Below are 26,549 nucleotides of genomic sequence, written 5' to 3'. Positions count from 1 at the left end.
TCCGAGCAAAACTCCAAAGATCTGAAGCAGTAAAATGCTGATTTGCCAAGTATTTGTATGTATTTGTATCATTCTACCCCATGCTACACACCGCTGTGTCTGTCACTGCCTCCAATCATGGTTCTGGACTCAGACTTGCAACCTATGGCACACTGCTGAGAAGACCACTGCATTTGTGCCTAGACCATTTGAAACTGAGGGAAAGTCCTAAACTGTGGAACAAAAACATATTTCCACACAGCTACAAAAGAGAACTTAATTTAGGATTACAGATTTAGAGTCTAGTGCTCTATTAAGGCACTAAACATGGATTCAAACCAATACTAATGCAAATCATCCTGTAGTCCACAAGTTTATATGTATGTACAATATTCCGATAATTACAGTAATTCAATAACACAATAATGCAAGGAGTAATGGTTTTACACCAAAAAAAAGGTAGATTTAGATTAGATATAAGGAAGAAATTCTCCACTCAAGAGGGTGGTGAGGGACTGGCACAGGCTGCCCAGAGAAGCTGTGGATGCCCCATTCCTGGAGGTGTTCAAGGCCAGGCTGGATGGGGCTTTGGGCAACCTGGTCTGGTGGGAGGTGTCCCTGCCTGTGGCAGGGGGGTGGAACCAGATGGTCTTTAAGGTCCCTTCCAACCCAAACCATTCTGTGAATATGGAGTACAGACATAGAACTAGAAATGTTATTACTCGGTATATATCACATGTGCCATGCCTTCACAGACATAGATACAGACATGGCTGCACAAATAATAAGGTTATTAATTGGCACCTGTGAAAGTTCCACTCAGTACTCCTTGCTTAATGTGTCCAGTCCAACAAAAATGACACGGCATCTTGACCACAAGATCTGGTAATTCCAGTCCCTGTTGTCCAGCTCTACCTGCTGTTTCCACTGCAGTATAGTCCCTCCCCACCAGAAAGCTGTGACGCAAGTTGGTCAGCAATTTCTTATTCCAGAGAATTTACAAAAGTACTATGGTCATTTATACATCTGGATTATGATTCACACCAATGGATTGTCAGAACAAACAAGTGCCTAGAATCTGTAAAGGGCAAAGAGCCGAGCAAGGGAGCAGTGACTTATGCATTACCATAGCAGCCTGTCCCTTTACTTGATTCATTGTGGGAAAGGTTTGCTACTGATATCAAAGACCTATTTGTTCATGCACCACTGACTTCTGCTTTGCCATCATCCTGAGAGATTGCTTCAATAAATGGCCAGAAACAGCATTTACGTCACAAGTCACACCTGCTACTGTAATTACTTTCCTGTCCACAGTTTCCTGCAGAGTGGAGCCCAGAAGACTTAGTATCCAATAATGGATCACAATTCACCCTTGTAGAATCTGAAACTTTTTCTGGGGAAGTGAAACATCATACACAGAAGATCAAACACTTTAATTAAACTTTGGAAAAAAGTGTAGTGACTGCTGGGCAGAAAGCTTCCTACAAACTTACACAGCACATACTTCCCCAAGTACAACAGGAGATGCTTCCCAAATGACTGTATATAAAAGGGAATTAAAAAGCTAAATGTTACTGCATTATAGATAACCTATTCTGAAACAGAAGCACAAGTGGATACAAGATAAAAGAGTCCAACAGATGTGCTAAAAACACAAAATAGAAAGAAGTAACCATCATGGTCTTAAGAATCTCCATGTATCTTACTTGTGAGAATACATAAACTTTGATTCCTTTAAGAAGTAGAATCAAAGTTCGTGTTGCTTCTCCAGACTGCAAGGAAAGCAAAAACAGAAAAGAAAAAATCTTACCCTCCCTCCAAGCTATCTGATAAGGCAGATCAGTGTTTCTCCCTGACTAATGCAGGAAATCCAGGTTATCTGCTGGTAGCAGGGGATCCATAATGATCCCCAAACAGGATACACAGCAGGAAATGAAGACTATTCAACATGCTACCAAATCCTGATTAATCACATCCACGGCCTAGAGACAGTCAGGCAAATACAGTTAGAAGTTCAGGTTTTAATTTTAATTACCTTCTACAAAATCAGTTTGCCTATTTGGTTCCTAAGTATATGCTTAGCAAGTGGGTATGTAAGGGCTGAGAGAGTAGGATAATAAACGTACTATTTCATTATTGCTTTGACATTACAATAGGCACTATCTTTCAAGAGCTGGGGCGCACAGAGCCTTGCAGCAGGAAGGTGCTGCTTATCTGCTTGGTGGGCTCGCCTCTCTCTGTAGATAGCCTGGAAACTTCCTGGCTTGCTGCTGCCATGGCCATCCCCTATGGCCATTTACAGATTTACAGATTATACATCCCCAAGACTCTCCTTCATATTTTATAATGACTATACATTTTATAATGACTTAACCACATTGAGAAATTCAGGTTGGTCCCAAATTAAAATTACCAATAATTACTGAGCATCAAATTTCCTGTAATTCTTTTTCTCTTAAAAGAATCATTAGGTAATATTTTAAATCAGAATCCAACAAATTACCATGGAGAGGATTTTATATGACCCTTCAAGCAGAACTTATAATTGTGAGGTGCAAATCCAGAAAAATTCCAGTTTCAGTTTCCTATAACATGTTACTGCTGAAAAGAACAAAACTATTACGAAGGATACAGAGTGCAGTTCCTGGGTACATCAGTCATCTTTAAAGTCATCTCTAACAACTCAATGTTCCACGGGAGGATTTGAGAAGCTGAATCTAGCTGCAGTTATCACTATAAAAAAAAGAATTGGCAATGCCGTGGCTGCCTTACCACCAATGGAGCTGTGGAAAAATACTGATACAAATGGTCTGATTACAGTTGTTAATATTGGGATCAGATAACCACTGAACTCTGTTGGCAGCAACATGTTATTTTCTCCCATTCCTCATTATCTATCTTTGAAAGCGACACTAAAACATCAGAAGGTAGAAGGTGACTAATGTTATAATGGTCTTGCTAGTCACAAACATTTTTTAATATGATACTCGGTTTATTTTGTCAAACTATGTTACTACTCACTGATTTGAAATATCCATTAGGCTTAGAAGGGACACACATCTACAAGGAGATAACAGTTCTGAGCCAGGCATTATTAAGGAATTTGCTGCACCACAAATCAAAGGAAACACTTTCACTGAAGAACAGGTATGCTATTACAGCAACAGCCAAACGTCTGCCCCATCCAGGACAGAGAGGCATGAAGATGCTCGAATGACTCAAATGATCTGGTCTGAGCACAAAGGATCCGTTAAAAAAAAAAAAAAGCAAATAAAAATCAACCCTAACAGAACAACAGTGCCCTTGTGCCCTTCCAGCATAACAATTCTCAGCACATAGATTACTCCACCAGCTCAGGTGAAATCAAACAGAAACTTAAGCCTGTTTGGTTCATACCAGATCTCAACTCCTAACCTCTATTGGTTGGAAACCATGTGCGTAAACCTGGGGGGGGGGGGGGGGAAATAGGCTTTGCTCATCATTATTTTGACCCAAATCACAGCTTGTCTGACTTTTCATCCCCTTCGGACTTGGCTCCTTATCTGTTTTTGAGTACTGTAGTGGTAAGGTACTAATCCAGTTCCAAACACTGACCTGCCACAGCACTCTGAACAAATACCAAAGGGAATGTGTGCAGCTGCCAATAATACTTCAGTCATATTCACAGACAGATCTCTATCATGGGTTTTTCTTTTGAGTCTCTGCTGTTATCCAAATGCTTTCCAATGCTTGACAAAATTAACTCCTTACATGAATCTATGGGCAGGTAATGTGCACAGTGGCACTTCCTTAAATCTGAGAATGTGTCATTTTATCCCTGCGTAAAGGATGTAAATAGGAACAGGGCATCCAAATAAGGAACAGTCCCAGCTAAGGATACCTTCTGGCAGCAACGTATCTCTAAGGAAATGTTTCTTCCTCCAGAAGTACTCCGCTGTGGAAAGTCGCATCAAATTTCACCCTTTTCAGATGAATCCCTCCCCACATCCCTCTGAGCTCATTCACTGTTTGCCACCAATGTCAAATCTCTTTGAGCAATGTGCTAAACTCTGTTGTGTTTCTACACTTTTTGTTAGAGTGGGAGGAAGCTTTCCCCACCTTTAACCTTTCAGCTGTGTCCATTCTGAAGAAGAAAATGTCTGCCTTTACAATAGTAGCTGTGCTAACGTTTTGAAGGTTAAAGCTGCATATCACAAGATTCAGACATCTTTTCTTACAATTTATCATAGTGGCTTTAACGTCATCTTTCTCTTGCACAGCATGTCAAGGACTTGATTACTTATTGCTTCAATTAGCTATAAATCCAAACTATATGGCTAGATTAGATTGGATTTTGAAGAAAAAATTCTCCCTTGCTTTCAGGTTCTAGGACTTAAGGTTCGATTCAAGCCTGCCCCTTTGCTGAATGCGGTCAGCGTTCCCTTCATTTCAATGTTTGCAGGAACTCTCTATATCTTAATGATGAACCACAAAGAGAAAAAATGAGCCTTGGCATTCTTTCTTTTGCTTTTATATCAGACAGTTCTGAAACCTCACTTTAAATGTATATTTTTTTCAACTTGGTTGGGGATGTTTTCATGCCATTAAAAATTAGAATGTTGCTAGTCAGTCAAATGAGTCTTCCTTCCCATTTTTTTTTATGCCGTGGTATATAGGACTGTAAAACAGCAAATAACACAGAAAATGGACTTTCCTGTCCCTGGCTACTCACCCCATGGCTTCCCTCCCAATAACCTACTCTTCTGGTTACAATTCTAGTCTGTGTTTTCTTGCAGTACATCTGGGAATCTAGTTATAGGCTGGCAAGGGAATCAGTTGTGGTACCATTTTTCTGGTGTGCTCCAAGCTATAGCTTTTCTCCTCTGGCAGACTGGCAGCTGGGCCTTTTATAGAGTATCTCACAGCTGCCATTGAGAGGGGGCAGTCCAGAAGTCCATTATGCATGTTTCTGGTTTTATTGTGCTAGCAAAGTTCAGACATCTGTCAGCTATCACTGGCGATGAGATACTCACTGGTCTGTTCTATAAAGTAGAGGATGAGGGATACACAGTCCTTAAATGCACTAAGTAGTAGAACATGTGAAAAAAAATATTTATTTGGAGTACAGACTGGAAACAGCCCTGTCATATAACATGAAGGGACTCTACGAGAACGTTTTTGTTCAAACTCTCTCCCACCTAACAGGATCTACGCAAGTTCCCATGCTGGTGTAAGGACTTGCTGTGTGCCAGTGACTGACATGTTGAATGATCTGTTATTTTCTCATAAAATTGTAGTCCCTTTGCTTTACCTACATGCTATGTGGGTAATACTTTATTCACTTGTAATGGCTCAAGACCAATTGATGTTGTGGAGACTAAACAGCTTTGGATACTAAAGCTCTTTAATCTTAGACACATGCAGCTAACCAACTAGAAGAACTCCCTGTGCCATGGAAAAAGAAGGTGCAATGAGGGAGAAAAGTGAGTGAATTGGTATCAAAGTTCCTTACACAACCTTCCTCTCCAGCAGAAGTGATATGTCTGGCAAAAAAATGGGGTGCCATGCCAGGCAGTCTCACGGCATCTCCTGGGGTCTTTTCAGTTCCCTGGGTTCCCCAGGTTTCGAAGAGATGGTCCCAAATGCTGATTCAGGACTATGTAGTCCCTATGGAGTCTCTCAGGTTTTCCTCATTCCTGGCTTCCTTTTGAAGTTTCTAACCCCCGAGTGCAACATGACACATCATCTTATTTCTCTGTTGCAGAACAAGCACCAGAGTCCAAACAGAAAACCAGCTGTGTGATTTCTCTCTGGATGAACAATCATCCCTTGGCACATGTGGAACTGGTAGAAATCTTTCTGACAATGTTTCGCCTTTAGGAAATGTGGTTTTACAGAGCCGAAAAGCTCTGCAAGGACACATCAGTATAGCTGATAATGTTTCCAGGCAGACAGGGCAAGCAGCCCGATAGTCTGCCTGCAGACACAGCCTTCCTACTCCTACAGCCTGGCAACCTACCAGTTTTAGCCTGACAGCTTTCCTGGGCTCCAGTTTGCTTAGCTAGCTTTCCCACTACTATCACAGTCTGCTGGGCTACCACAGCTCACATTGCACTTTTCATCTCAGTTTTTTATCATTTTTTGCCCAACAGGGCAACAAAAAGAAAGATTTCATGTAAGAAAACAAATTTTCTAGCAACACATTATTCTATACATTACGAGATTAATGGAAAGAAATGCAGGTATTCCAAGCAACAAGCTCAGTTAATAATCATCATGCATGTCTACTAAGGCTAGAGATTTCTTAAAGCTGGAATGAAGAAGTGATTGAGACCAGAAGGCTTTTTGGTTACAACAGAAAAATCTGTACTGCGACTCTTGTCTCTCTGACTCAGTGAAGGGACACAGCAGTAGGATGGCTACAAACACATCTCCAGTGGGAACTCTGGGTTACTGCCTGCTCCCTTTTCATCTCTTGGCTTTTTATCCATCCTACTTGACCTGACTCTCAGCTATTTTCTGTTCACGTTTTCTCTCATCCATCTATCTCACCATTTCTCAGTCCACTGCCAAAACCCTCACAGGGCTCTCAAAATCTCTCTTTGATCACTTCTTTTCCTGTTCTCAGGGGATCCAGGTGCACTAACTGTACTTTCCAAAATTACTGGGACAAATCCTTCTGTACCATTTCATCTAAGAAACCATAAATTTTTTAATTGTCAGGTTCAGGTACATGACATTATCTATAGTACCTACACTTCAGTTGATACATGCCTTAGGGTACTCTGTGATGATCAAAAATTAGAACATGACGAAAATTCATGTGGCAAGGAAGACAGAAGGTAAGGAAGACAGAAGCATGAAGAAAGGAGAAAAAACATGGTGCCTGTGTTTAAAAAGAAGAGCTACAAACCTGATTACCTTCTAATGAGTCTAACCTAATCCATCAGAAACATTTTAGATGCAAATGCTATAATGAGAAATTGTTAATATGTGCTAAAATATAACTGAGCCAAATTTCCATTGACATGACTGGAAATGATGAGGAGTTTGCTGTTATGAAAGGAAGCCTCACAGGTTCTTAGAAAAGATAGATTTTATGTTTAAACAAGAAGGGAATACAAGATTTTTTGGGTTTTGCTATTTCTATTTTTTACTTATGATGTCGCTGGACAGTTCATAAAGATTGCAAGACACTGTACTTTTGTTAGCTATAAATGGGAAGCTCTTACTTAGAGCTAAGCTCTTCAAATGTTATATTGGAAAATATTTGTCTATAACCTCCTAGCAACAGTCGACAATTTTAATGATGTAATTAGACGTGGCTCTGGCAGGCCCTGTAAGGCTAGTATTTTATCATTATTGGTTTGAACTTCCAATGTAATGATAGTAGCTGTCACCATAAAGTCAAGGGTTCACAGTAGACAAGAGAACTACAAACTGGAAAATATTTATTAAAAACAAACAAAAAAGGTAAAGCATAAAGAGTATGTAATTAAAATGAGATTATCAACACTTTGGCAGAGAATAAAATTAAATGTTTGGAACCAGAGGTTAAATGATTTGTGAACTGAGTCAAAGAATAACTATTTTACTTCTAAAGAATGAAAAGATGAAAACACAAGTAACATTGCCACAACATACATTCTCAAGAATTTCAACATTTCTCAGTTTCTCTGTGGATTTGTTTTCTTTGGACTGTTATGAGAAGATGGTTTCTTGGTCGTGACCAGTGGCATCATCTAAATAAGGAGTCTAATGAAGTTCAAATCAAGCATTACTCCAAGGTAAGGTCTCAATACCACATCTCAGTGCTGTAGCTTACACTACCACCATATCACACAAATAAAACATCTTTGATATCAATCGATAACTATCGATATCTTTCCCAGGAGATCTTGTCATAAGAAAAGTCATATCTAAATAAGGAACTGGAAAGTAAAATAAAATAAAAATAACAAATTATCAACTTTGAAAAAGAAAGATGATCTGGAGAACTACAGGCTGGTCAGCCTCACCTTGGTCCCTAGGAAAAATTTGGAGCAAGTCCTTATGGAAGCACATGAACAACAAGGTGATTGGGAACAGCCAGCATGGATTTTGACCAAGCTGATTGTCTTCTATAATTAAATGACTGGCTCCATGTACAAGGGAAGATTAACCACTGGTGAACAAGATTTTGTTCACCTTGACTTTATCAAGACTTTTGTTATTAAAGACTCCCAAAGAATTCTCATAACCAATCTGGGGAGATATGACCTGGATGAGAAGAATGCAAGACAGACTACCACACCTAAATGGTAGAAGCCAATAGTTAAAGGTTTAAATTGAGGGCAGGATATGAGCAGTACTCTTGCGGATCAACACAACAGGAAATATCAGTTAATGTCTTTAAAACAGCCTGGATGATGGGACAGAATGCACTCTCAGGAAGTTTGTGAATGATACTAAACTGGATGGAGTGGTTGATAAGCCAAAGGGAAGGACTCCACTCAGGAGTGATTTCAACAAGCTGGAAAAATGGGCTGACAAGAAACTCAAAGTCCTGTATCTGGGACTGAAAAACATAAAGTAGCAGTACAATCTGGGAACTGATTTGTGGAGAAGGAGCTCTGTGGAAAAGATCTGTGTGTCCTTTTAAACAAGTTGATCATGAGTCAACAGTGCACCTTTGCAGCAAAAAGACTAACCGTGTCCTAGGTTGCATTAGTAAGAGAGTAGCCTGAAGGTCAAGGAAAATGGCTATTCACCTCTACTCAGCACTCAGACCATCTTTGGCATACTGTGTCCATTTTGGGGCTCCTCAGTACAAGAGAGATGTCAACAAACTGAAATGAGTCCAGAACAGGGCCAGCAACAAAAGCTGTGGGATTGGACACATACGGCATATAAAAGCTGTTAGCAGGCTTCTGGAAAAATGTTACAGAAAAGACAGTGTTTCATCAGAGACGTACAATGAAAGAACAAGAGACAATGATCATCAGTTGCAACAAGGGAAATTCTGGTTGGACAAAGGCAAAAATTCTCCACCACAGGAGTGGCTACACATTTGAAAAGACTTCCCACAAAGGTTGTGGAATCTCCAGCCATTCAAGATTTCCAAAACTCGACCAGAAAACACCTGGTTTAAATTCTGAAATTAGCCTTCTTTTGAGCAAAAAGTCAGACTATACAATCACTGTAGACAACTTCCAAGCAAAACTGTTGTATGAGTCTATTTTCCCTCTAAATGTGATCTAGATTTTCTTATGCCAAATTTAATCCAATTCATCATGCAGCTAGATTTAGCTTAAAAAATGAGTAGTCTCTGGGTGAAACTCAACCCTGTATATTTATGAAGACAAATTTATCATCTCCGCATAGACAAAAATATTTTAAGCAAACAATTAAGCCACAGATATTTCCTAAGTGGCATTATGTCACAGGATGGGTTTTATAGGCATTAACTCGAAACATTTTGCTATACACCACTGCCAATGGTGAAAACTGCATCATAAAATCAAGTCTTCCAATATCACCAGAAGAAAATGAAAAAATGAAAGGCTCACCAAGACTTCAGTCACATTTCCATTTCCATTAATATTTTATCTTCAGTCTTTCTGTACCTCCCAGTATCAGGTCCTTAAACTTCTGCATCTGGAACAAATCATTCATTGACACAAGAGGCACAGATGGATTATAAGCAATTTGTACTTGAAGTGGAGGCACTAATGCTGTCAATGAACCCATTTGTTTTTTCTTGCCCTTCCACTACTCCTGCAAAACACTTAAAACAAAATACCTTGTCTTCAGTCGTGACCTCTCTGAGAAATGCTATGGTGAAGTGCAGAGGTCATTAACTGAAACAGCAATGTAGAAAGCTTTAAATATGCACTGACTCTCCTAAGGAAGCAAAGTAGCATGTTGCTTGGGAGAAAATAACAGTGCAAATGAAAGCAGCCTCTTTCTCATGTCAATATGTCAATGTTTTAATGGTGATTGTGTGACCAAGGTTGTTCTAAATGACCCTCTCTTTTTTTTTTTTTTTTTTTTTTTTTAGATGGAACGTCCAGCAAACAGCTAGACAAACACAAAAGACAATGGGTACACAACCAGCTGATGAGTCAGACTCAGAGGATCGTAGTAAATTGGGTTACATCAGGCTGTCAGCCAGTCACTAGTAGGATTCCCCATGGCTCCATTTTAGGAACAGTTCTCTTTCATATTTTTATAAACAATCGGAACACAGGACTCAAATGCACACTAAGTAAGTTTGCAGACCATACTAAATTAGGAGGAACTGTTGACTTCATGGAGGGCAGAGAGGACTCTCAGAGAAATCTTGACAGACCAGGCAATCACCAATTCTATGAAGTTTAACAAGCACAAGTGCCAGATTCTGCACCTGGGACAGAACAACCCTGGCTATACATACAGACTGAGGGATGAGAGACTGAGTAGCAGCCCCATGGAAAGGGATTTAGGTGTTTTGGTCAACGGCAAGTTGAATACGAGTCAATAGCGTGCCCTGACAGCCAACGGGGCCAACCGTACCCTGGGATGCATCAGGCATGCCATTGCTAGCTGGTCGAGGTAAGGGATTGCCCAGCTCTGCTCTGCACTGGTGTGGCCTCACCTCAAGTCCTGTGTGCAGTTTGGGGCACCACACTATTAAAAAGACATAAAACTATTAGAGAGTGCCCAAAGGAGGGCTACAAAGATGGTGAAGGGTCTGGAGGGCAAGATGCATGAAGAGTGACAGAGGTCCCTTGGTTTGTTCAACCCCCAGCAGAGCAGGCTGAGGGGAGGCCTCATGGCGGCCTGCAGCTCCCTCACGAGGGGAGCGGAGGGGCAGGTGCTGAGCTCTGCTCTCTGGGGACAGCGACAGGACCCGAGGGAACGGCATGGAGCTGGGACAGGGGAGGGTCAGGCTGGGGGTTAGGGAAAGGTTCAGCACACAGAGGGTGGTCAGCACTGGGACAGGCTCCCCAGGGCCATGGTCACGGCCCTGAGACTATCGGAGTCCAAGAAGTGTTTGGACAACGCTCGCAGACACAGGGTCTGACTTTTGGGTGGTCCTATGCAGAGCCAGGAGTTGGACTCAATGTTCTTTGTTGGTCCCTGCCAACTTGGGATATTCTATGATTCCGTAATTTTATGATATTATTATTTGGAAAGTGAGCAGACAGTAATACTAATTTCCCATACTATTGATATAATTGTTTTTGTTTATCTGAGACTGCAAAAGCAGGACAGATCAAAGAGAGACCTGTAAAGAGGCAAGTTCTAATCCATTCTATTTCCAGCTTTCTTAAGGCGTGTACAAGTTGTTTTGTCTCTCCCTGCTTTATCTAACAAAATAAGGGCCTTAATAGTATGAACAAGTAGCAGTGAGATTTCCCTGACAAAGAATCAAATTAAATCAATTTCTTTAACATCTGTTATTTAGTGAACATTGGTTGCTATATATTTTTGAATATGGAATGTAGTAATCTAACTGGAATAAAACTCCAGAGGTCTCTATTTGCCAGTACCTTTCCCAGAAGAATGAAACTTTGGACTCAAAGTTAGTATTTTATTTGCAAGGCATTTGGTATGAAAATATGACCAGTGTATTAACTTTAGTGTTGAACAGTTCCTCAGATTTACAAACCATAAGGAACACAGAATCAAAGATCAAGAGAGCCATATAAGATTATTGTTACCTTCTGCCTGACAACGAAGGCTGAACTAGCATGGCTGAGACCAAGATGATCAGACTAATACCAGATGCTACATGACTGCAGCAGATGCCCTTTCAAGGATGATTCCAAAAAATAACAGTACCACTGTAAAATTGAACAAGGCTGTGCATTTATGATTAACTTGCATCTGACCTAGCTTCTAAGTGACCTTCAAGGTTTTTAGAGCACCAAACAGTCTGTTCGCTCATAATAAGTAAATAAATAAGCATTAATGTTCTTTTCCATCACTCAGGGAAACATTAACATTTACAGAAGGACTTACTCAAGGCTAAACCACCAACGCTTTGTCACAGTCCCAGGACTGACATCCAAACACTTAGGTACTAACACAACACTTCAGCGACAAAAGGAAAATGTGCTAATAGATTTGCACTGCTCAGATTGTATTGTGGGTAATATCTGTTCTAATCATGAAATTATTTATTTTCACAGTCAACAAATCACCCCATTCTCTAGACCCAAAGAACAATGAACGTCTATAGTCATTCCTTACTCATTAAATATAATTGAATCTCAATTTTGCTTCTGACAACTTTTTCAAGGTTATTAACCAGGTGAGTTCTAAGTGGGTTGTTTGTGCCAGTCAATCCCTCTCTCGTTTTTCATTTCTGCTCCTGTCTGACAGTTTTACAGAACAGCAACTATCAGAATATCCACAGTAGAAGCATTGTGCCTTCTATATTTTATTTTCATTAAAAACGCTACAGTTTAGAGCTATGTTTTTAATTATTCCCTAGAGCTGTGTTTAAACTGGGCTGACCATTTGGTTATTTTTACCAAGCTTCCAGGTTTCTAATAGTTTGATGAAACCTTTTAGACACAGATCCAGGGTATTCTGCATTTTGTAAGAAATGGCTTTTTCTTCCACCCACATCCTCAATGGGCAGATTAGTAATTCAAATCTGAATATTCCTAGGGTAATCAGTATTCTCTGTTTTTAATACTCAATAGTGTCTACAGATGTTTCTTGTGCTCATCAGTGCACAGTGCATTAAATTTGTATCCTAATGGCTATTAAATTCTTTGCAGGGGAAGGGGGCAGGGTAGGATCTACCATTGGCTAAGGTTATTCTTTGCAAAGAAGTATCTAATTCCCATATATTCATGATGACAAATCATCTTGGTTTTGGACAAAAATAATTAAATACAGAAGACTAGGAATGCATTCTCAAATTGGAAACTGTCTTAACTCCCACCAATCTCAAGCTAAAATGTGGCTATTTAAAAATTTGTAATTAACACTAAATCACAGAGCAGTGTTGGGCATGTTTTCAGACCCAGGGCCAATGAATAACATCTAAACTCTCTAAAGGTCTAAATCTTTCATTACAAAGCATTCCTCTACCTAAAGCAAAAGTCTAGCTATACCTCAAGACACAAAGTTTGGGCAACTTAAAAGTAGCAGTACAATACTAACTGGATCTAATAAGAAGGCATTTGTTTTAGCTGTTCTTAGAATTGAGTTAAAGATATATAACCCACTTTCTTCATTTCCTAAACTTTCCAAGGGATATTTGTAACTGTGCCTCTTTGGCACTTTGACCATGCATTTCAAATGTTCCAGTGGCGAGGGTGGATGAATGCGAATGATGGATGGTCGACTATCTGATGGATAATGCCGCTATTTTCCATCCCAAAAACTGAATCCAACATAATTAAATTTCTTTTCAATATTCTTTTTTTCCTCTCCAATGCTCACTGCCTTTGATTTCCCCAACTATCATGATTGTTCCCAATATACAATGGGCACTATTTATCAAAAATGACATTTTCAGATAAAAGCAGCTCCAGAATACAAGTACATAGGCTACAGCCTACAGAGTTCACTTCCACTGCTTTGGTCAGCCTGAGCTTTCTAGGTAAACAGTGGCATCCCCAGTCAATCAGTTCTTTTGCACTGACTCTTGTGTTTCTGTTGCCGAAAAATGTTTATTGTGAAACAACAAACTTGCCCTCTAAGTTCGCAAAGCATTTAGTCAAGGGGGACCTTCTCAGCTCCTCATTTGGTCACTTTTGCCCTTCGTTTGCTTTACTGAATCTCTCTGTCTTACCCAGGTGCCTGTAGAAAGTATATCACTCAAACGTATGAGTGGTTTTGTTGTTGTTGTTTCTTTGTGATGGCCTGTAGGAATGCTACCAGCCATATGGGATTATTATTCCTGTGAACAGAGTAGCCAGGAAAGTTATCGTGAGGAATGCTCTCAATAAACAAAGTGTTTTCTACACAGTCAGCTCCACTTTTTAGATTTCTCATAGACAGCATGACAGTATTGGACATTCCCTAGTGCACTAAGGGGAGGGGTAACCCTGTTCCTCAGTCCCAACTACACTCTTGAAAAATTCAACACGTATTTCCCTAAAACTCTTGCAAACTTGTGGCACCACAAATGGATATGAATCCAGCAGATGTCTCCCAGATGCTTTCCCAGCTTTTCAAAAAAATTTTAACCACTGACTGTCTTATGCATGTCGAGGGTAGTGCTGATGAACACATTTGCAGCAAATACAAGGCTTATTTGTTATGCCTGTAAATAATTTGGTGATTTTTCAGTCTGCTTTTAAGAGCAGACAGCAATTCCACATGTGACTCTTGGTAGTGGACTTAATATGCTGAATGTAAGTATCCTGAAATTTGGCGTTCTTCCAGGGGAATGCAGGTGCATCAATGTCCGTTTTATATGTCCATCCACCATCTACTTTGGCAAAATTCCGAGTACCACTAAGACAGGCTCACAATTTTCAATGCCCAAAGCCATTTGAAAACCTTGAGAGATTAGGCACTTGGGACAGAGACATCCTGATAAAGCGATGGCAGCATGAAAACCAAATAGAAAGTGGGTTCTAAACTAAACCATTTTGGAGTATATGGAGAGAGCACCTTGCTAACTGTCAGCCTGGAAATTTTAAGTGGGTAAATCTTTACCCTAGTAGCAGATGTACTTCGACATTTTGTTCTAACATCAAGGTAAGCTACTCTGTGTCACTGTTGTGCATCATGTGTTTATAGTACTCTTGGTCGGCTCTGAGGACCGCTGTACGTTCACAAAATGGAAAATCCTCAGATGTTAACAGAACAGCGTAGGTGGCAAGTTATTACAGCCTCAGCCTGCTCCCTGTTTGATTAAATATACAAGACTCACAGTATTTTCTAGCCAGAAGTGAGTGCTTTCCATAACTCTGCAACAGGGATAAAGCTCAGACTTTAACAAGTAGACACTGCTACCAGCAAACGTAATGAGGAGCCATGGGGAAAGTTCAGACACATGAAAAAAGGGAACTTCAAGTTAAAAACAAAACAAAAAAAAAGTCTAGAATTGTCAAAATGTTGCTTTTGATTCAATAAAGTGCCAGGATTTTTTTTTAAAGCAGCCGTGCATGATTTTCTATCAATGTGTTTCTTTTGGTTAGACACACAACAGGCTGAATCCACAAAAGTTTACACCTGATGAGAGCTCAGCTAAAGACTTTTAGGACACTAGGAAAGCAGGAAAACACTATCATTACCCAAGCTTCTCCCTCCTGTGAGAGAAATGCAGGCTGAGGTACTACATGCTCTGTTTGTACAGGCAGAAATTTTGATCAGAGGTGGCCAGAAAATATTTGGATGCTTTGCAGCATTGAGACTTCTGTAATAAGGAGGGTAAAAAAAAATATTTCCAGTAAACTGATCCATGCAGAAGTTCAACTTACTATCAAAAAACAAAGCTGTTTTGTTTCCAGTAGCCCAAAACCTAAACGTTTTGCCTCAGTCCATCAGAGAAGGTGAAAGGGAAATCAGTCTGAGAATGAAAGCTACTAGGGTTCTGGTTTTTGGATTTTTTTTTTTCCCCAATGAGAAATAGAAAACAGTTCAGCCAGCATTATGTTTTAAATGTAAGTAAGATAATTAGTTGTAAGCTCAATCTTCTTTCTTTTAAAGAAAGTATTTTCTTATATCAACCATGCCTGTGCTGCAGCAAGATATAAGTTTTATGCTGTGGGCAAGAAGATTATTTCCTGCCTTGCTAATATTAAAGCAGCATTTAGATGCACAGCATGAAAGCATCTCCATTAGACAGCTTATCCAGAGAAGTATAAGCCTATCTACCAGAGATTTCTGCAGACTTCCCTTCATATTCAGCAATGTTAGGGCTTGTAAATCCAGGCCTACCAATGAAAGTCTGTCTGTTCCCTTGCCTAAACTACAAAAATCAACACCCCGCAGAGACAGCAGGCCTTTCTGGCACAGCTCCTCATGGCTTTTTACCTGAGAGACTTTCCTGACTGTTGGTGACCAGAGAAACAGTCATTATTAAAACATTTCTAAACACCTACCTTCATAAAACATGCCTAAAGCACAAGTCAAATCCAGTAGGGTCTCTCTGGTGCAACACAAGGCAGTGGCCAGCATGCAATTTTCAAGAAATTTGGCTTAGGTTACTCCTGCAACTGAAGATGCCAATTATGCTGCCTCCACATTCCCCAAACTCCGCTGATTCACAGACAAACAATTTTTAGCACTAAAATTCCTTTCCCCTCCCTCTTCTTTGGTAGCACAGGTTATTTGTTTTCCTGGCTCAGTGAATTCTAAGGATATCTAAGGATAAGGATTCATACTATCTGAGCTGAGCTACAGCCTCTGTCCCTACATGCTTGTCTGTTCTCATAACCTCTTTGCTTCTTAAACACTTCTCCAAGCCTCTGAGTCTAACCATTCCCTCATCTTTTCCACTTTTTCAGATTCACACTTTTATCATATTTAGAATAATTTAAATTCCTTCTCCACCAGTTCTCATTTCTCCTTTTCATTTGAGCCCTTAAATGTGTGCCAGTTTTGTGTTGGGCCTTTTGCATTTCTTTCTTAACAGCCTGTCTCAGCCATCCATTCTCATACAGTCAATTTCTCTGGGGATTTTTCCATGCTAGGACCAAAGAAAGCCAGGTATAATCTTCGGATTTGCTGCACAAACAGGTGCTGAAAACTTGCAATTTCTATTTGGTTCAGTAAGAAATGAGCCTATTAAATGAGTCAGGATTTCAGGTCATTATTGCTTTAAATAAGATCCTTATCAGTGGGATCCTAAATGCATACCTGGAGGAGTGTAATCCTACAAAATCTGAGTATTCTCAGCTCAGATTTAATTCACAATATGAAAATATAAAAAATCAAAACATGGGGGGAAAATATCCAGTAATCTGAGAATGCTATTAAAATTCATCATCTTGTCTGTTTTCCTTCTTGTGATTCTTTAAGTATGCAGTCCTCCAGGTGCTGTTTGTATTTACTGTGTCTCACTTCATTCATTGTTTATCAAGTGTTTACAGTTCAGATCCCTTTTGGTGAATTTTTTGCAACCCTGTGCTGCTGTCTGTCTTAACTGTTCGCTACACTTGCACAGATTTTCAATTATCTTGTTCTCCAAATACATGAATTTGGATGGTATAAAATTTCCCCTGGACTGTCAATAGCTTGTTTTTTAGAAATATTCACTTTACTTTTAAATAAACAAGAGCATACTAGCAACTGCTTTAAAGAAGTGAAAAACACATACTGGACCTTTCTGAATGAGAAGTCTTCCCTTCTGCAAAACAGAAATATCCAGAACAAAATTGAGTAGCATCATGCCAGAGAAGAAGCACTTCTGAAGGTAAGAGAGAGCCCCAAAGTTTTCAAAAGCCAAAAATTACTGCCTTCCTCTATGTGGTGTTTTTATACTTACAGAGAACAAACATGATTTAATTATTAGGACCTGAGCATTGGAACCTGTGTCCTGGCTTTGGTACTGATCTGTTCAACCTCCTTGCCTCTGCTTCTTTCCTACTCTTTCAAGTTAATCTTGCCATGGTATCCAAGGACCTTTCGTGACAGCAGAGGTTAAGTCCCTACTGAGCATTACAGAACCAGCAGCACATCTTCAACTGGGGGGCAAATGATCTACAGGGTCCTGAGGTTAAAAGCTTAGTTAATTTACCGTGCTCCATCACCCACCTTCTGTCTACTGTGTTTATTCAAAATGTAAAATGTAAAACTCATCAGGGTGGAACCCAGCAGCACTGTGTTTGTAGAAAGACTTTCAATATTGGTTAATGACATCCTAAACCATAAGTTTTATGAGGACAGAGGTGTAGAATCTATCTATATATAAAATATTCCAGGATACCTAACTGCCCTTTACTCTTTCTTTGTTCTGTCCTAAAACTAGATCTTCACATCCTATTTTAATCAGCCCTGGCCACACAAAGGTTTTCAAGCATGCTTAATTTTTAGCATCATGAGTAACTTCAGTGTGGCTGAAGGAACTCACTGTAGTTATATGAGTAACACTTCATAAGACCAGGGTCTAAAACTTCATCTAAAACTTCAGTGATACGTGGTTTCCTCCTTTAATGCTTTTGTTCTTCTAAATTACTCTTCAATTCCTCTGTTTTTCAGCTCTCATCAGTATCATCAGACGACCAGTGTGGGACTGATTAGCACATGAAGAAGCATCATTAAAGTCTAGCTTTATGTTCTGCATCTAATTTAATTCAAGAAGTGTCTTATAAACCTACATTTAACTTTTCATCAGATCAATTTTTCTCAACTTAGAGTTCAAAGGTTTTATCCCCCCAGTACTCATAACAGAAAATATTATCTCTACAAAGCAGATAATAGGCACAGACAGGGTCACTATTGTACATCTTGGCACTTTGGAGGAATTTAGTAGCTCCACTGTACGTAGATAAATACTTTCCACTACAATTCCCTCTCCATTGTCAAGAGGGTATTATTATTATACATTGCACTCATGTATACTGTTGTTTTGTGCAGGGTATTTGCAGGCTGTTTGACAGTCATAGTATTTCCCTCTGGAGGTGACTGCACATATAGGATCCTTGCATGTGTGCTGTACTTCCTTGTTTTACAGGAACAAAGATATTTCAGATGTTATATAGGAATATATTTGAAGAGGGTTTAAGTACAGTCTAACAGTTTTAATCTCAAATGGATTTACAAGATTAAAAACTGGTTAGAGAAGATCATAAACTAAGATAGATCATAGGCTAAGATGAGAAAGGAGGTAAGAAGGAAAAGATAATCAAGATGAAGCACAATCAAGTGAGCTAGAGCTATAGAAAGGCAGTTCCCAGTTGCTGAAGCCCTAAATAAGAGACAGGCTCTTGTTGCTGCACTGCTGAGATTATTTGATAACGGCAGAGTCAGTGTGTTAAAGAGCAGAGAGAGATAAAGTCATTTTATTGGCAGAATGCACATAAAAAGGGAGAGCAGACAAACATAACCATCAAAGTCTTTCCAGGTGACATCATGGGTATAGTAAGACACCATCATCAATAAAAAACACATACAGCATTTGGCAGGAACGGGAAAGCTAACAGCATCTCTAGAACATGGATTGGACAGCAAGAGATAAGGAGATGAGCATCAAGACATAAGGGAATTCAAAAGGAAGCTGTGAAAAGGAAAAGCAGGAAGACTGGAAGCTCACTTGAAAAAAAATCAGAATCAGGGAAAGTGGAAAGGAACTTGAGGGACTAAAGCTAATTAGGCTTCAGTGGAAAAAGCTGCGTAGCAGATGCTCAGAGAAGATGAACAGTTTGTAGGAAGCAGTTCTGTGTACGTAATGCTATGCATGTATGTGTATACGTGAATACATACATATCTGTCAGACACTTCTGAGTAGGTATCACTACCTTCCTAGTGCAGCCAGAGGATGGCCAGAGCAGGCAAGCAGGTCACAGCAACACTGAGAACAAGAGAGGGAGACTTTCCAGGCGAAAGAAAAAAGCCTGTAGAGAAAGTAATTAGAGAAGGATAACAGCAGGAAAAGTCATATCAAAGTGCCCTTTTTGAAGCAGTAAGCTGTTATTTAGAGGGGAATGTGGGTAACAGGTTTGAAGATGCTGAGACATTTGGATAAAATCAAAGGAAGAGGAGAGGCACAGATATGAACAAAAGGGATCATGGAAATAATCACCTGAAGAAAGAGTGCTATTCATGCCTGGGACTCCTCAAAGAGGTAGATAAATACTGGAACACACAGAAGAGAAAAACAGATAACGAGGAGGAAAAAGGTCAAGAAACATGCGGAGACTAAACCAGTAGGTTAGCGGAGGTACATGAATGTCATTGAAACATCAGTCAGGTAGAATATTTATACAAATACATTACTCTGTATGGGAATATAAAGTTTCTGAAGTGATAAAATCTCAGCTCTATCTGCTCAAGTTACTACAAACAGGAATACAAACTACAAGGAAGCTGTGCCAGCCATTCATTATATAAGATCAGAGAACAGTTCACGATACAGCTTACTAATTGTTTTGGTGACTGACTCCTTCCAGAAATAATTCTCTTTTTCCTCAGCATCTGCTCTATCAGTCCAGTCTTCTGAGTTTTAAAATGTATTTATTGATTTCAAACCATGTCCAAGTGTACCTACAGTACCAGCAAGTGGAGAGATGGGAGTGCATGAGTGGTCTAAAGTGCCTGCAACTGGAGCAGAGCCCACAAGTCATAGATACCCGTGTCCATGATACCAGCAACTGGAGAGACTGGACAGAGTGTGCACGTATTGGGCTGTACACACGTCAGGATATCATTGTTAGAAGTATCAAGCTGAACTAGCTGCTGAGAAGGGTAAGAGGATTAGGAGCCAGATTTAAAAAAAAAAAAAAAAGCCACAGGTCTGGAAAGAGCACAGGGTCTGAGTGCTGGCTACTGGAGGAACTGAGAAGTACAGACAAGTCACTGGAGAGACCGTGAGGCCTGGGCTCAGCTGAGAGACCATTCACCCATGTAGGCCTCCGTGCATGAGGCAACTGAAGACAAAAGCATCCCAGGCTAATGGATAGAGTGCACAGAGCATCCTCGCTGCATGTCTGTGCCTGTTTGTGCTTGGGGGTCTACGTACCAGCACCTGGAGTGGGGCTGGTGTGCCAGGTGCCAGCAGCTAGGAGACCTGGGGGCCAGGGGCTACCTCCTGGGCACAGCGAGTCTAAAACCAGCTGCTGGAAGGAGCCACATTCTATATACACACATATATGTATATACATGTATATGTGTATATATATATATACACACACATACTTTACCCTAAGGGATTTCCATTCTGACTAGCCAAAGGGGAGCAAAAATGGACCCCGTGTGCCATTTACTTTTGCATGAGCACTGTGTTTCCTGGCTGTGCTGATCTGTGGGACCAGCCCTGTGTGTACATATGTACAGCTCTACACATAGGAATAGGTGCTCACTCTTGTACATGTACCTGGCTGCATCTGGGAAGATGGAGCTGCAGCAGCCTAGCCACATGCAGAGACAGCTGCTGAGAGTATGCTCCCAGCCAGAAGTGGCAGCACTGCAGCAAGTCCAGTGCAACAGACTCACAAAAGGCACTAATGGTGGCTAACACAAAGGCTGGTGTCCTGCAGGTGCTGCCACCCGTCTGGCACTGGAGCTATCACACACACACACACAACGTACCTACACACAAACTGTAGCCACTTCTTATGCCCACAGAACATCCTTCATGTCTAATTTATGGTCAGAACATGTCTGCCTTTACACCTTACAGATCCGTCTTATGAAACAGTTGGTTTCCTAGACCATGGTGATCTAGGATGGCTTCCGGGACCAGTCCTGATCAACATACAAAGCCTATAGGTCAAGTGTTATCTTGATGTCAGGCATATACAAAGTTTTTAGCTCTTCCTAATATTGTTTGTTTCTTGTAATTTATTGAAGAACATGGAGGAGGAAAAAAAAAAAAAGTGCCATCTCCACTATGTGCTTTCTGACCATCCTCCTTGCCAGACTAAAGGCTAGTTAAGTATTTGTCATGAAAACTAAGATCATTTCATAGTTTCTGGTGAAAATGACTTCTCCACATCTCCATTTTCTTTCTCATCTTCCAGCTTCAGCTGAATTCCTGCACTCTACTCTTTCTACAAATCTAAGATTTAGAAGCTTTGCTGACCGTTATCCTTGGCACTTCCATAGGCCCACATTGTGATCTGAACCAGAAAATAAAAGAAAAACTGTTTTCAAAAGAAAGGTCACAGTAGAAGAGCTCAACGCCGTGGTGAGATATCGTTTGAAGTTGCCTACTGAACTCACGCTCTCCCAGTGCTTCAGACACAGGGGTTATGTAGGATTTTTTTAAAAAAGAAACTCCACTGTTCAGAAGCTTTTTCCAGCTTTGATGACAACTCCTCTGAAATTGCTTATTTTTCAGATCAGTGGAGAGTGATACAGAAGGTCTTGGATCATTACAGAACATGAAGATTCTTACACATTTGAGCACATTGCAAGCGACAGCTGAACACAGAGCAAGCCCCCAACAACACTGTCAGCAGCCAGAGCTAAGAAAATAACATTCACTGGAATTTTCCTTTCTTACAGATGTTTTCTGACTTCTTTATTGACCCAGCATTCTGGTATGTCTAAAGCAGTCAAAGACGCATTACAGCAGCCCTAATGCTCAATGCAGAAACACGAGGAAAAGATCATCTAATGAACCACACTGATGGCCAAGTCAACAGCTCAGTTTGCATACAGATGCAGAAGGCTGCTCTCTTCACCAAAGCACCCTTCCCATCCCTCCATCCCACAGGAGGCTTCTGTGGGCCCAGGAGCCTGCAGCTGAAGAAGAGATGGGAAATTGAAAGAAGCTTACAAAGCATCCTTCCCAAGGAAACAGAAGCTATCAAAGCTCAAGGCCAGTTCCACACATAGCTATGGCAGCACTGGATGAAGAAAATGGGCACCCCCGGGGCCAACCCAGCAGTAGGGCTCTCACAGGCACCCTGCTGGCCTGCCACCTGGGTCAGATGTGGGAGCAGAGTTACCTGCTAAGGATACCAAGCAGCAAAGACAACAAGCCTCACATGATTTCTTTCTTTAATTCCCTCCACCCAGCTCCATTATTCACAGGCTCACATACAAATGATTTGTTGTTTCATTGTTGTTTGTTGTTTTTTGTTTTGTTTTTGTTTGTTTTAAATGGAGAGTCTCTGAAACACGCAACCTAAAGTATGGAATTTTAGCCACCAAAAGGATAAGAAATCTTTCTTCTTTACTCTTGAAGGCAAGATCTTAAAGACTTTTCCCTTTCTTCTCATGGCATTTGGCACATGACTTCTGACTGCAAAACTCAGGTCACTGAAATTTTGAAACAGTGCTGCTCCTTTAGATACTGACCTACTTCACAGCTGGGCAGGTGAAAACAAACTGCTATGGCCACATCAACCACTACAGAGCGCAAGTCTACGTGAAATACTTGCCCAAGTCTTTAAGCAGAAGTTTGTTTCATTCTTGAAATGTCAAGCTGAAAAGCTCACCATAGGCTATGTCTAAAATAAGGCCAAGTGCAGCACAGAAGCATTATTTCTCCTCCAGCGTGCCTTCAGAGCAGAGCACAAAGCACACAGCCTGCGAAAGGGCAGGGAGGTGGCACATCTGTGCTTCCAGTGTCTGCTGCGAGCACCTTGAAAGCCCTAGCCTTCGGCAGGCAGCTGTGAAGTGTGGAGAGAAGGGGACCACCTGTGTGAATGATATGAAAAGGCAGCAGCGGTTTAGTAGAAATGACCAGAGAATAACACACTGAAGAGCTGCACATAACTAAGGTACAAATCCTGAGAGCCAATGGAGCCATTCCTGGAAAAAGTGAGAGCACAATTCAGTAGCATAAAAGATTTCCGTTGGTTTCAAGGCTATTACAATCATCTAGTCTGACCTCATGGCATTAGCTTAAATTTTGGGTTCTTTTCACAGCACCCTCTCATTTCGCTCCTTTCCTCATTACTTCTTTTTTACTTTAGAAGCTCAACCAGCAGCTCACGGAACAGGACATTTACGCACCACTATCATTTCTGTTTGTATTCAAATAAGTTAAAAGGTGTTTTTTGTAAACCTTGGACCACCCTGCAGCCTCTGGGTTTTCTTCTGCATGAGGAAGATGGCTGTTGACTCACTTAATCCGCCTTCACAAAGGGGAGGGGTATTTGTTTTTTATTTTCTTTATACTTGTAATCTTCCCCCTCCTCAAATTGCTTTCTGGGAAGATGATCAGAGAAGAGAGAACTGTGGCACCTTGTGATTGATTACAGCTTTTCTCCCGAGTTGCTCTCCTCATCTATTTCATGTGACATTTGCAAAAGCTAACGTGATGTTAAATTCATCAGTTTCCAGAGGAAAAAAATGTCTAGCAATGAGAGATCAATTTGTTTCATCAAAAATAATTCTATTTCTCCTCGGTCTATCTTGGGAAACATAATGAATACTTTAAAACACTTTCCAAAATATTTCTCAGATGCATTTCCTATGTTACATTGCAGAAGAGATTTTTGTTATCAGCTGGTATTGTTCCTGATCTTTTATCAGTCTGTTTTTTCCACACTCTTCCTCCAACCGTCTCCACAGACACCTGTGGAGAGCACACACACTCCCATTTACTGCACAAAGCCATCAGAAAGCTGACCGAAACAACAATTTATATTTACTTGTTTTAGTGCCGTGCTGCATCCTTCACAAAGGACGGCGCAGCCCGGAGCAGCTCCAGAGGCACCACAGGAGGGAATCGCCCTGCAGGCTGGTGGTTATTTACCGCGAGCACACCAGTAAGCTGACCGTAAATAACCGCTCCGATGCTCAAGTCCAAGTATGAATTGTGCTGGCTCATACGCTGGCAGAAAATACAAAGTTAAAGACATATCCTGTATGTGTTTTGTCTTTTCCCAGTCCGTGTCTTGCAGCCCTGCAGGGAAAGGGAGAGCAAGCACATGCTGGTTTTGCCTCTGCAGTGCCCTGGGACAGCACAAAAGGAAGGGGTGCCTGCAAGCCCCTGCCTGGCACGCAGCCTGCCTTCACCCCCAGCTCCTGCAGAATACCTGGGGCTTTAGCGGGTCTGGCACAGGCAGTGTCTGCACTGAAACCAGGCACTAAAGCTGCTTAAAAACCCCATCTCCCCCCAGGCACACAGTCTCAAGACCATTGTAGAGGGATGGGTCAATATTAGCAGCGAGATATCCTCCCTGCTCTCACAGTGATTTGTGACCAAAGCAGAGCAATAGAGCATTCATGTGAACATCAAGTGTGTATCCGAGTGCCCTCCACTGCACAGGCAGACATCCGTCAGCTTCCCGTCCATATAATACTACTGGAGTTGCCGTAAAGCAGCCTGCCCATGCCCCAGCAGGTCAGCGAGCCTGGCCTCAAGCCCACTCGGAGGCCCCATAAGACCACAGAGCAGGTGTGGCCACCGAGCCCAGCACAGCACTCCCTGCACTGAGCAGGAAAGGTCCGTAAGGGTTTTGTTCTCCTTATTGCTAGCACTGAGACCTAGAAGCTGCTCATTAGCACAGGAATCTGGTAATATTTAGTTCCTATTAGGTGGTTCAACAAATGGGCTCTGTTGTACAGAAGCACACTGTTTCAGATCGGTGTAGGAAAGAAATATTCACTCAGAAGGACACGAGCTGGCAAAACACCAGCCAGGGCCATACTGGCAGCAGGACACATGAGTAAAAAGCAAGCTGGCGAGTATCAAGGGCTTGAGATGCAGACACGTTTTTTATGGTATTTAATATTTTGGTGCACCCTGAAAGAAGGAATAGAGAGTTGCAGGCAGCCCCTTCAGCAGCCAGAGCCTCCCACGCAGGCAGCAAAATTGTCTGTGGATTCCAGGTAGAGCCGTCCAGACAGGAAGGCGCATGAACCAGCAGGTCAAAAAATCCATTCCTCAGCTGAAACCATGGAAAACATACAGCCACAAGACAAGTCTGAAGAAGAGATGAAGTCCAAAGACAAGACTTCCAAAAGCTCATGCCTACTCCCAGCCTCTAAAGTCCATCTTGCAAGTAACTTCATCCACACATCTGGCTTTCCTGCCCAATCTTACTACTTCCTTTCTTCCTGCTGTAATTGTTTTATTCGCCATTTTACCCATTTGGGGATCCCCTAATTTGTGCCCTCTGACTCTGTGCTGGTGTCACAGAATGCTTTCCTAGCTTTTTGGTGTTTTTGTTGGCCGTGATGACTGGGTGGCTTCCTCTCAGTTTCCCTGCAGCCGGTCACACCTGCGGCTCTGCTCGAGACCAGGAATAGAGATGTGGGTTTCTTACCAAGGCCTGCCAGCAGCCGCTTCTGAATGAAGCTGCACAGGCAAGCCCCCGGTGACTGCACTGCACACATCCAGCCACAGCTTTCCGGGATGAAGAACTGTTTGTTGGGCTGATAACAAAAGATAGGGGCATACATATGGCTCAAAGCACCCTCTCACATCAGCTGTGCTTCAGTGGCCTCTTGTAGAAAGTGCAGACAAGAGCCACGATGGAGCAGACAAATAGTTGGCAGTTCTCTGTGTGTCAGAGCACCAGCGTTCAAGGCACAGCAAGAGCAGGTCAGACAAGTATATTTAAATAATCACCATCATTTTTAAAAGTGCCCAGCTAAAAGACAGAAAACTGTGTTTTCCTGAAAGCAGGTAACTCACAGAGATCCCTCCCCATCACTGTCACTGTAGCCCTAACCCAGTATCCTAAGCATGGATTACCTCAGCAGAAAGAGCCACAAGGCTTGCAGATCCCTGCTTGCCACGAGGACGGGGCTGCGAGCCACCACCACAAGGCATCTGAACAGCCCCGCTCAGCTGCACTGCAGCTGGTGTGGGGCAAGCAGAGGCCAGCACAAACTGGTGTGAAGGCAGTAAGACAGACTGGCTGCAGACTTGAGCTGCATTAAAGGAAATAGCTCAGAGCTAGGCAGCAGCAACCTGCAACAAAATGCAGTTAGCAGATGTTTCCCAGGATGATCAGTGATGCTACAGCACAGGACGCTGACTCGATGCCCTCCTTCCAGATGCTGTTTTGTCCAAAACTTTAAGTGGACACAAA

Source organism: Netta rufina (genome assembly GCF_964035555.1).
Source record: "Netta rufina genome assembly, chromosome: 3".
Lineage (NCBI taxonomy): Eukaryota > Metazoa > Chordata > Aves > Anseriformes > Anatidae > Netta > Netta rufina.
Note: the sequence above shows the minus strand (reverse complement) of the source record.